The sequence below is a fragment of the Vipera berus genome (assembly GCF_964194415.1).
Source record: "Vipera berus genome assembly, chromosome: 9".
Classification (NCBI taxonomy): Eukaryota; Metazoa; Chordata; class Lepidosauria; order Squamata; family Viperidae; genus Vipera; species Vipera berus.
The window spans coordinates 6,549,966-6,560,506 of record NC_138212.1 but is presented as its reverse complement, the minus strand read 5'-3'; positions in this window follow the sequence as shown (position 1 = coordinate 6,560,506).

The following is a 10,541-nucleotide window of genomic DNA, read 5'->3' as shown; positions in this document are numbered from 1 at the left end:
AGGAGAAAAAAAAGCCGCAGAGGAAAAACCTCAGCGATGAAGTAAAAGTAATGGTAGTAAAAGGGACGAGCTAAAAGTAATAATAGTAAAAGGAAATGCATTAGAACTGGAGAGGTCACCAGAGATGAATGCAGATGAATAAGCTAGACTTTCATGGATAATGCCAGGAAAACAAGCTCAGAATAAGCTGAGGCTAGCAAACAATGTTAAAAGCAACGAAAAGGGCCGCTCCCCTTCCTTCTCCACCTACTTTGCCGAAGAGAGCAATTTGATTACTGCTCCCTAAAGATGAAGAAGAAAAAAAAGCATTAATAGAGACAAAGCAGCTTCTTCTCCAAGCATTTTGATGGAGAAGGTTTAAGACTTCTCCCTTCAATCAGAAGTGGCTCTTTTCCCCCAACAGTCGGATCCTGGAACATTGTGGTTTGTTTAATTAGAGTAACTAAGAAAGTGTGCAAATTAACGGCAAGCTTTTGCGTTTCCAAGGAATCTTCATGGCTACTGATGACGAGGCACTGCTGGAAAAACTAGACTGTTTGCAAACATGATGACTGCATAAAAGCATTGCTATAATACAGATGTCCTTTTATATCAGGGGTCTTCAAACGTGGCCCTTTTATGACTTGTGGACTTCAACTCCCATAATTCCTCAGCCAGGCACGCTGGCTGAGGAATTCTGGGAATTGAAGTCCACAAGCCATAAAAGGGCCAAGTTTGAAGACCCCTGCTTTATATCAACAGAGTTGTTTATGCATATCTATCTATCTATCTATCTATCTATCTATCTATCTATCTATCTATCTATCTATCTATCTATCTATCTATCTATCACCCATTTATCCATCCATCCAATTTTAAAACCGCCCATCTCCCTCATAGAGTGTATACAAATAAATATTAAAAATATTAAAAGAATTATTTAGGCAGATATTTTCCCCTGATCCTACTCGGAGATGCAGAAACATCTCATATGTTGGAGGAGAGGGAATTGTCCTTCTTCCAAAATGTGGGTAAATGTAAACCATAATCAAATCTACTCATGCGCTTAATTCAGATTTCTTTAGCTTGACAACGGCAAATATTGGAGCAGAATGAAGATGGGAAGAGAAAACAGTCCTTTTAGGCAAAGTACAATTGTATTATCGTAAGTAACAGCCAAACAAATGGCTATTCATTTGCATACAGTATACACCAACATAACAGTTAGCCCTACATATGGCTGGCTAGATGATACCCATAATATTTTGAATTAATTATCCAGGAATAACAACTATCCCCCTATTTCAGTTTTTGCAGCTACTAACGCAGACGCAAATCTCCACCAGAGCCAAATGGGGGGAAAATGGCAGGGAGGGAGGGAGGAATCCTGTGCAACTCATCACAACTGTGAATGTGACAACCTGCTTAAAGGGTGCTAAGGGGTAACTGATCAGCATTACATGAGTCTCTTTCCTGGGCTCCCTTAAAAATCTTCTCGCCGTAGCGCTCCACTAGTTAATCCTGATGGAAATTAATTCTCCACCACTTTGTCAGCGGCTTCACTCACACTTCATTTTGTTGGGTGTAAATTGGATGATCCATCACGGCTCCAAAGAGACATGTTCCTTTCCCCACCGTTAAGCAAAGCACAGAACAGAAGGGTCATTAAACTATAACTTATTCTGGGCTTTATAAAATTGCAAAAAAGCACAAAAGGAAAGAGGTCTTCTTTGGTCCATAATAAGGTAGCAGTCTGTACTGGTCACAGCTGGGATCTTTTGAGTCCAGTTCTCTGACGCTTTCATCAGTAGGACCATGAAAGATCTGAGGGGTTATATACATGTTCTGGATTTTATTTGTAAAATGAAGGAGAAAGATAAGAAGATGAACAATTCCCAAATTTGGTGTCTCCACTTGGAGCATGGGGCTGATCTCTCTCTTGGATGTTGACGATGATCAGGCAATCAAATGAGGTCACTTTAGGCAAAGTGGGAGAGCATGAGGTAGAGATATTTGTCATAAAAGGTGACACCACGGGGTATGTATGTCAAAAAAAAAGACAACATGGTAGTTGCAACACAAATAAAATAGGAGCAAGGCTTCAAGTTGTGGCCACCATTTTAACTTTTTGCCTTCTACTTATGAATGCCTCTTCTTTGGCCACTCTCAAAAAGGCTAAACTGAATTAAAAGGTAAAGGTAAAGGTTCCCCCGCACATGTGTGCTAGTCGTTTCCGACTCTAGGGGCCGGTGCTCATCTCCGTTTCAAAGCCGAAGAGCCAGCGCTTGTCCGAAGACATCTCCATGGTCATGTGGCCGGCATGACTAGACGCCAAAGGCGCACGGAACGCTGTTACCTTCCCACCGTGGTGGTCCCTATTTTTCTACTTGCATTTTATGTGCTTTCGAACTGCTAGGTTGGCAGAAGCTGGGACGAGTAACAGGCGCTCACTCTGTTACGCGGCACTCAGGATTTGACCCGCCAAACTGCCGACCATCTGGTCGACAAGCTCAGCGTCCTAACCCACTGAGCCACCGCGTCCCTTAAGCTGAATTAAACCTGGTTAATATTTGGAGGGGCGGTTTGCAGGACTGTAGACAAGACTAAGAAGTTGAAAAGGCCTCCCAGAAGGAAACGGCAAACTGTTTTTGCATGAGTGTCAAGACAATTCTAAGGATGTGATGTAGTGGAACGTAGTCTGGATTCCTGGGTGGGATCAAGAGACAGTGAAGTTTAGACAGTTGGGTTGGGAGGAAGAGGGTTAAAGTAGCTCCTCCCTAGAAGTTCTCAGAATGTTATCTTTAATGGTGGAAGTACTTTGCTTTAGTTCAGAGGTGAGGAACTAAGATCCCTTTAATGACTTGTGGACTTCAACTCCCAGAATCAATGACTGACTCAGGAATTCTGGGAGTTGAAGTCCACAAGTCATAAAAGAGCCATAGTTCCCCACCCCTGGTTTAGTATGAGAAGATTTCCGGTCTATAGGTGAGGAACAATAACAGGAACTGTTTACAAGAAACTCAGCATATATTTCTTAGTTTTAAGAGACCGACACATGCGTATGTTGGAGCTGAGCACAACTTGACGGAGATCCTACAGTGTTTTAAGACTGAATAATCGCCTCCCCCAGCTTGGAGGTTGGGAAATGAGAACACTGCCAGAATCCTCCCCCTGTAAAATGACATAGCTTTCTGCAAAATACAGCCAGAAAGGTTACTGAGTTGAATGACTTTTTAAAAGCAGACAAATGCATGAAAGATAAGTCTGAAACAACGATTAGCTGGATATCTAGGAGCACAGCCTCTGTGTTCAGAAGGGAATATACTGCTAGAATATTAAAAGCCCTCTGTATCATCCTGAATTAAAATTACACAACAGATAAACAGCTTTGTTTGCTTCAGCTAAGTAGAAGACTAGTAACCACAAAGTTGAAAGGTGGAGGAGAATTTCCCCTCCTTCTGTATAAATTGTCTTCCTTCTTACTGCATGAAAACACACACACACAGAGAGAGAGAGAGAGAGAGTTATTTTTTTTCTTTTTGGAAAAGCAAGGTCACCACTATTTTTCCAATAAAGACAAAGAGCAGATCGCTGTGTCTTGAGCCTGGATCATGCATTGTGTTAAACCAAACTGTGGTTTGATTGCAGTTTGCTTGGTATGTTGTGGGAGTCTAGTCACAGTGGTAAAAGAATAATGGCTTATGCAAATCAGGTGATAACTTCAACCTGTCCAGAAGTAAAATAGCTCAATGAAATATATGCACTTGAGTATCTCAATAAATGAATCTAGGCTTAACAACTGTTGATTTAATCATCTTTAAACCTGTTGTTGTTGTTGTTAGCTGCGAAGTCGTGTCCGACCCATCGCGACCCTATGGACAACATTCCTCCAGGCCTTCCTGTCTTCTACCATCTTCTGGAGTCCATTTAAGCTCACGCCTACTGCTTCAGTGACTCCATCCAGCCACCTCATTCTCTGTCGTCCCCTTCTTCTATTGCCCTCGATCTTTCCCAGCATTAGGCTCTTCTCCAGTGAGTCCTTCCTTCTCATTAGGTGGCCAAAGTATTTGAGTTTTAGCTTCAGGATCTGGCCTTCTAAAGAGCAGTCAGGATTGATCTCCTCTAGGACTGACCGGTTTGATCGCCTTGCAGTCCAAGGGACTCGCAGGAGTCTTCTCCAGCACCATAGTTCAAAGGCCTCAATTCTTTGGCGCTCAGCCTTTCTTATGGTCCAACTTTCACTGCCATACATTGCAACTGGGAAGACCATAGCCTTGACTATACGCACTTTTGTTGACAGGGTGATGTCTCTGCTTTTTAGTGTGCTGTCTAGATTTGCCATGGCTTTCCTCCCCAGGAGCAAGCGTCTTTTAATTTCTTGGCTACAGTCCCCATCTGCAGTGATCTTGGAGCCCAGGAAAACAAAATCTGTCACTACCTCCATTTCTTCCCCATCTATTTGCCAGGAATTGAGAGGGCCAGTTGCCATGATCTTGGTTTTCTTAATGTTAAGTTTCAACCCAAGTTTTGCACTCTCCTTCTTCACCCGCAACAAGAGGCTCTTTAGTTCTTCTTCACTTTCTGCCATTAGAGTGGTATCATCTGCGTATCTTAGGTTGTTGATATTTCTTCCGGCAATCTTAATTCCAACTTTTGATTCATCTAGCCCTGCCTTTCTCATGATGTGCTCTGCATATAAGTTAAATAGGCAGGGCGACAGTATACAGCCTTGCCGGACTCCTTTCCCAATTTTGAACCAATCAGTGGTTCCGTGTCCAGTTCTCACCGTTGCTTCTTGACCCGCATATAGGTTTCTCAAGAGACAAATAAGATGGTCTGGTACTCCCATCTCTTTAAGAACTTGCCACAGTTTGTTATGATCCACACAATCAAAGGCTTTAGCATAGTCAATGAAGCAGAAGTAGATGTTTTTCTGGAACTCCCTAGCTTTCTCCATGATCCAGCGTATGTTGGCAATTTGATCTCTAGTTCCTCTGCCTCTTCGAAATCCTGCCTGTACTTCTGGTAGTTCTCGATCCACATACTGCTGAAGTCTAGCTTGTAGGATTTTAAGCATGACTTTACTAGCATGAGAAATGAGTGCAATGGTGCGATAGTTTGAACATTCTTTGGCACTGCCTTTCTTTGGAATTGGAATGTAAACTGATCTTTTCCAATCCTGTGGCCACTGTTGAGTTTTCCAAATTTGCTGGCAAATTGAGTGTAGCACTTTTACTGCACTGTCTTTTAAGATTTTGAATAGCTCAGCTGGAATACTGTCACCTCCACTAGCTTTGTTGTTGCTCAGCTTTTCTAAGGCCCACTTCACCTCACATTCTAGGATGTCTGGCTCGAGGTCAGTGACCACATCATTGTGATTATCTGGGACGTTAAGCTCATTCTTGTATAGTTCTTCTGTGTAATTTTGCCACCTCTTCTTAATCTCTTCTGCCTCTGTTAGGTCCCTGCCATTTTGGTCCTTTATCATGCCCATTTTTGCATTAAACGTTCCCTTCATCTCTCCAATTTTCTTGAAAAGATCTCTGGTCCTCCCTATTCTATTGTTTTCTTCTATTTCTTTGCACTGTTCATTTAAGAAGGCATTCTTATCTCTTCTAGCTATTCTCTGGAATTCTGCATTCAATTGGGCATATCTATGTTTTTCTCCCTTGCCTTTCGCTTCCCTCCTTTCCTCAGCTATTTGCAAAGCTTCCTCAGACAGCCATTTTGCTTTCTTGCATTTCTTTTTCTTTGGGATAGTTTTGGTTGCTACCTGTTGTACAATGTCGCGAACCTCTGTCCATAGTTCTTCAGGCACTCTGTCTATCAGATCTAATTCCTTAAATCTATTTGTCACCTCTACTGTATATTCAACAGGGATATGATTTAATTCATACCTGATAATATTTACCTTCAGCCGTTCAGAATCTTCCTCTGCTTATTTTTTGCAGATCAAGCTATAGAACCAGAGCAGTTTTACAAAACAAATCAACAAACATTTTGCAAACCAGCTTCTCATCTCTATTCACACATAGGGTTTGCCACACAAAGTAGGATCCAGTGTTTCCAGCCTTGAAAGGGTCTCAGGGTTGCTTCTATAAAAAAGCGGAAGAATATATACTGTATATTTTTTTTATTTTAAGAAGGTCTGCTTAAAGTCTTTGCATTTCCGCTGGTTCATCGCATGCAAAAAGATGCAACCAGGACCCTCTCAATATTGCTCACCATGAAACCCATGCTGCACAAGGGTTTCAGCTTCACAAGCATTGTGGGCATCCTTGCAGGCGGCAGCCCAAACATACAACCTTGCAATGAGAGGCCATAATTTTAAATTCTTCACCTCAGTCTCCTTGCTTCTAAATCAATACCTGCTCCTTTTGTCAGAAGAGCTGAGCCCCTCAGCTAACTAAATGAATCCTACTTAATGGAGGACAGTGTCTAAAGAAATCATCACAAGATCTTCGCATGATATGACTTTTAAATTTTTTTGCCTTTAAAGGATTCCAAGGAACATTTTTGCCCATTGGCTGGGAATCCTGGGAATTATGGGCCAATACATTTGGGGACATGGTGGCTCAGTGGGTTAGGACTCTGAGCTTGTCAATCAGAAAGTCAGCAGTTTGGCGGGTCGAATCCTGAGTGCCGCGTAACAGAGTGAGCGCCTATTACTCGTCCTAGCTTCTGCCAACCTAGCAGTTCGAAAGCACGTAAAAAATGCGAGTAGAAAAATAGGGACCACTACGGTGGGAAGGTAACAGCGTTCCGTGCGCCTTTGGCGTCTAGTCATGCCAGCCACATGACCACAGAGACGTCCTCGGACAAGCGCTGGCTCTTCGGCTTTGAAACGGAGATGAGCACCGGCCCCTAGAGTTGGAAACGACTAGCACGCATGTGTGGGGGAACCTTTACCTTTTTACATTTAGGGGGACATGGAGGGGGAGGGGGGGAAAGCTGGTTGTTTTATTACCGACTACCAGAAGTTCGATCCTGACCGGCTTAAGCCATCCATCCTTCCAAGGTCAGTAAAATGAGGACCCAAATTGTTGGGGGCAGTATACTGACTCTGTAAACCGCTTAGAGAGGGCTGTAAAGCGCTGTGAAGCAGTATATAAGTGCTATTGCTATTACCAAAAGGGCATGTAGATTTACTCAGAGTTGCTCTGTGGTAAGATGAGCGGCCAACAAATTCAATAAATCAATAATCAATAGATGATGGGGAATACAATGTGCTAAGTACAGGAGGCACCAGCTAAGTGCCCTGGCTAAATATAACCCAGATTTCTACTTTGCGGAAGTCAAGGTTGTCAATCCTGTCCCTGGGATATGAGAACTCAGTTGCTTGTACCATCCACTCAAGCATTAAAGAAGAATTCAACCACTTACCAGGCGCAGATCTATGTTGGAAAGGATAACAGGTGGGCTGTTCACATTTCCCCCAAATCTGCTCTCTGGACAAGCACCCCAGTTACTGAATTTGCTCAACAAAGCTTGCATTTGATCAACTCAATGTGCTTCACAACATCATAACCCCGCCTGGCTTACAAAGGATTATTCCATATTTTTTTGGTTAGATCTGCATCTTGATTATACTACATTTCGTTCTTGGGTTGAAATGCAAAACAGTCCACCCAGTTTCTGGAGCACAGGAAAGGAAAAGAACTGGGCTCTGCTTAGACTAGCATCTTCACCACTACTCCAACTTTTGTGTGACCTTCAATCCCATAGGAAAACTTTTGTGGCTGACCTGGGACTTAAAGCCAAGTTTCCCTGTTCTTAGTCCAAATTCTCAGCCATTACAGGTAACCTCCAACTTATGATCCAAACTGGGGCCAGAATTTCCATTGCTAAGCAAGGCGGTTGTTAAATGGATTGCGCCTGATTTTACAACTTTTTTTTTTTTGGCCAGCATTATCAAGCAAACCACCGCAATTGTAAAATGGATTATACCTTTTTTAAATAAATCCAGCTTCTCCCACTGACCTTGCTTATTAGAGGCCAGCTAGGAAGATTGCAAATACGATAAGATAACCTTTATCATCTGTGAACACACTGGCACACATTTTTCAAAAAATGGCAATTGTATGACACACCACACCACACACACACACACACACACACACACACCCAGGAAGCTGCCACTGTCCTAAATGCATGCTGGTGGCCAAGCACCCAAATTTTGATTACATGACGGTCTGGATGCCTCAATGGTCATAAGTGAGAGGACTAGTTCTAAGCCACTTTTTTCAGCGCTGTTGTTAAGTTCAGTCACTAAGTGAATGGTTGTAACTCAAGGAATACTTATAATGGATCTTACCTGTTTCCTTCAAGGTCAGCTCTTGGTTGTAAGTCAGGACTGCCCATATATAATTTTGCCCTTTTGTTTGATAAAGGGGAACTGGCCCTAAACTCACACACACACACACACACACACAAGCTTCTACGAGTGAAATGAGCAGAACGTAGGTCTCCGTAATCTTTTCTTAATAACTTTACCACTCTACCATACTGGCTTATGACCCCTGGTTTATTAACTTGGTGATTTTCTTTCGATGACTTAGTCGTGCATTGGCCAACCCATCTGGTTAATTTATCATCCACATTACTGAGCAAGCTCAGAAGATGGATCAATTCAGTAATCACGTTAATGTCTTGAATGGATGCAGACTGCAGCATCATCGCTCAAAAGCATACACTGGGACAGAGAGTCATCCCTAGTTTTGTTTCCAATTGGGGTAGCTATCAATTAGCTGCCAGACACTGTCATCCTGAGACAAAACAAGCAGTTAGGGTGTCTCTCTACTGCCACACGTGCACGCACACACTAAAAAATATATCATCTTTTAATGTGTTTGTTTTGCCTGGAATGTTGGCACCTCACTTTAACAGATGTGTTCTGTCCCATCCTACATGAGTCCTTGTTATGCTCACAAGGAGAAACCCCTCTTCCAAGTAACAGGCAGGAACCGCAAGAAGAAACCAACCCCTTTGATTCTCACAGACATGAGAATCTCAATGTCCAAGGCAAACAAACACAGTCCACAGAAACTCGATCCTCAACACAATCGGTTGTCTTCAGCAACCAGCACCTCCCACACCTTCCCTTTTATAATTCAGCCAAGGCGTGGCTTCCTAATGCCTTCTCCTTTGCCTTTGGAGCCACCCCGTTGCATTCCTCTGTCCTACTCGCTTCTCTTGCCGGTGCTTTCGTGCATCCTGGATTTCTCCAAACTGTTCTTCATCACTGTCCAACTCAGGGTCCCAGCACAGCTGTGTCTCAGCCTGAGCGCAAGTAGAGGGGCCAGGCTCCTCATCCGACTGTAAGTCTTGAAGCTCCTCAGACCCTTCCTCTGATTCTAATGTCACTCCAGACTCCTCCTCCTCCTCTGATTCCTCAGACTCAGCTGCCGGATTCACTGGCTGGTAAGGAATCACAACAAGATGTACTAGGCAGCTGCTTATTAGTGCCTATATGGACAAGTCACCCTGCTTGAAGGAACAGAGATCTGGCCTACAGCAAGGAGGAAGCAACAGATGAACTGTTAAGGCGGGACTTTCAGAAAAGGTTACTCTGTCCCAAGAAAGTGGAAAGTATGAGGAAAAAAATTACAAAGGAATTACATCTTGATTTTGTTTGGTATACGATGAAGTAGAGAAAAGCCAACAGGCTTTCAAGATGGCTTCAAGATTCTTCAAGGTAGGCGAGATCGAGTCCCACAGAGATTCGAGTTATACAGCGGGTCCTCGACTTATGACCACAGCCAAGCCTATAATTTCTGCTTCTAAGGGAGACAGTTAAGTGAGGTTTGCCCCATTTGACGACCTTTCTTGCCACAGTTGTGAAGTTAATCACTGCAGCTGTTAATAACACGGTTTTTAAATGAATCTGGCTTCCCCATTGAATTTGCTTGTCAGAAGGTCACAAAAGGGGATCACACACACACACACACACACACACTGGGACACTACAACCATCATAAATGTGAGTCAGTTGCCAAGCACCTGAATTTTGATCACATGACCACGGAGATGCTGCAAGGGTTGTAAGTGTGAAAAAGGGTCATAAGTCACTTTTTTTTCAGTGCCGTTGTAACCTCGGTCACTAAATGAATTGTGGTAAGTTGAGGACTTCCTGTATTCCGTATTGTTGTATTCCTTCTGCTTTCCCAAAACCAAGCCTTTCATTCTCCAACATCCCTGTTTCCAAGCACAAAGGAAACCTTAGCTATATTTTTGTGAGTTACACGCCCGGTAAAAACCACAAACGCTGTCCAAAAATGGCACACACATTTGACCTGAAATTAAGTGAAGAGGGCAAACATGTCCCACAGCTCCCCACATCGGTTGTTCATTTTGACCCCTATGTTTTAAAGTCCACGAGATTTCACACACGAGTCTCTGTGCTGTCCTTCTCAAGAACAGCTGTCTCTCAGTGGTGGGTGACCGATTTGTGAATAAACGCTTTTTTAAGATCTTATGATTATTTTTCCTGTTTAGAGGCCAAATTGACCATTTAAAAAATTAACTCCACTGCTACCGCTCCCTGCATTGAAACCCTTTTCATT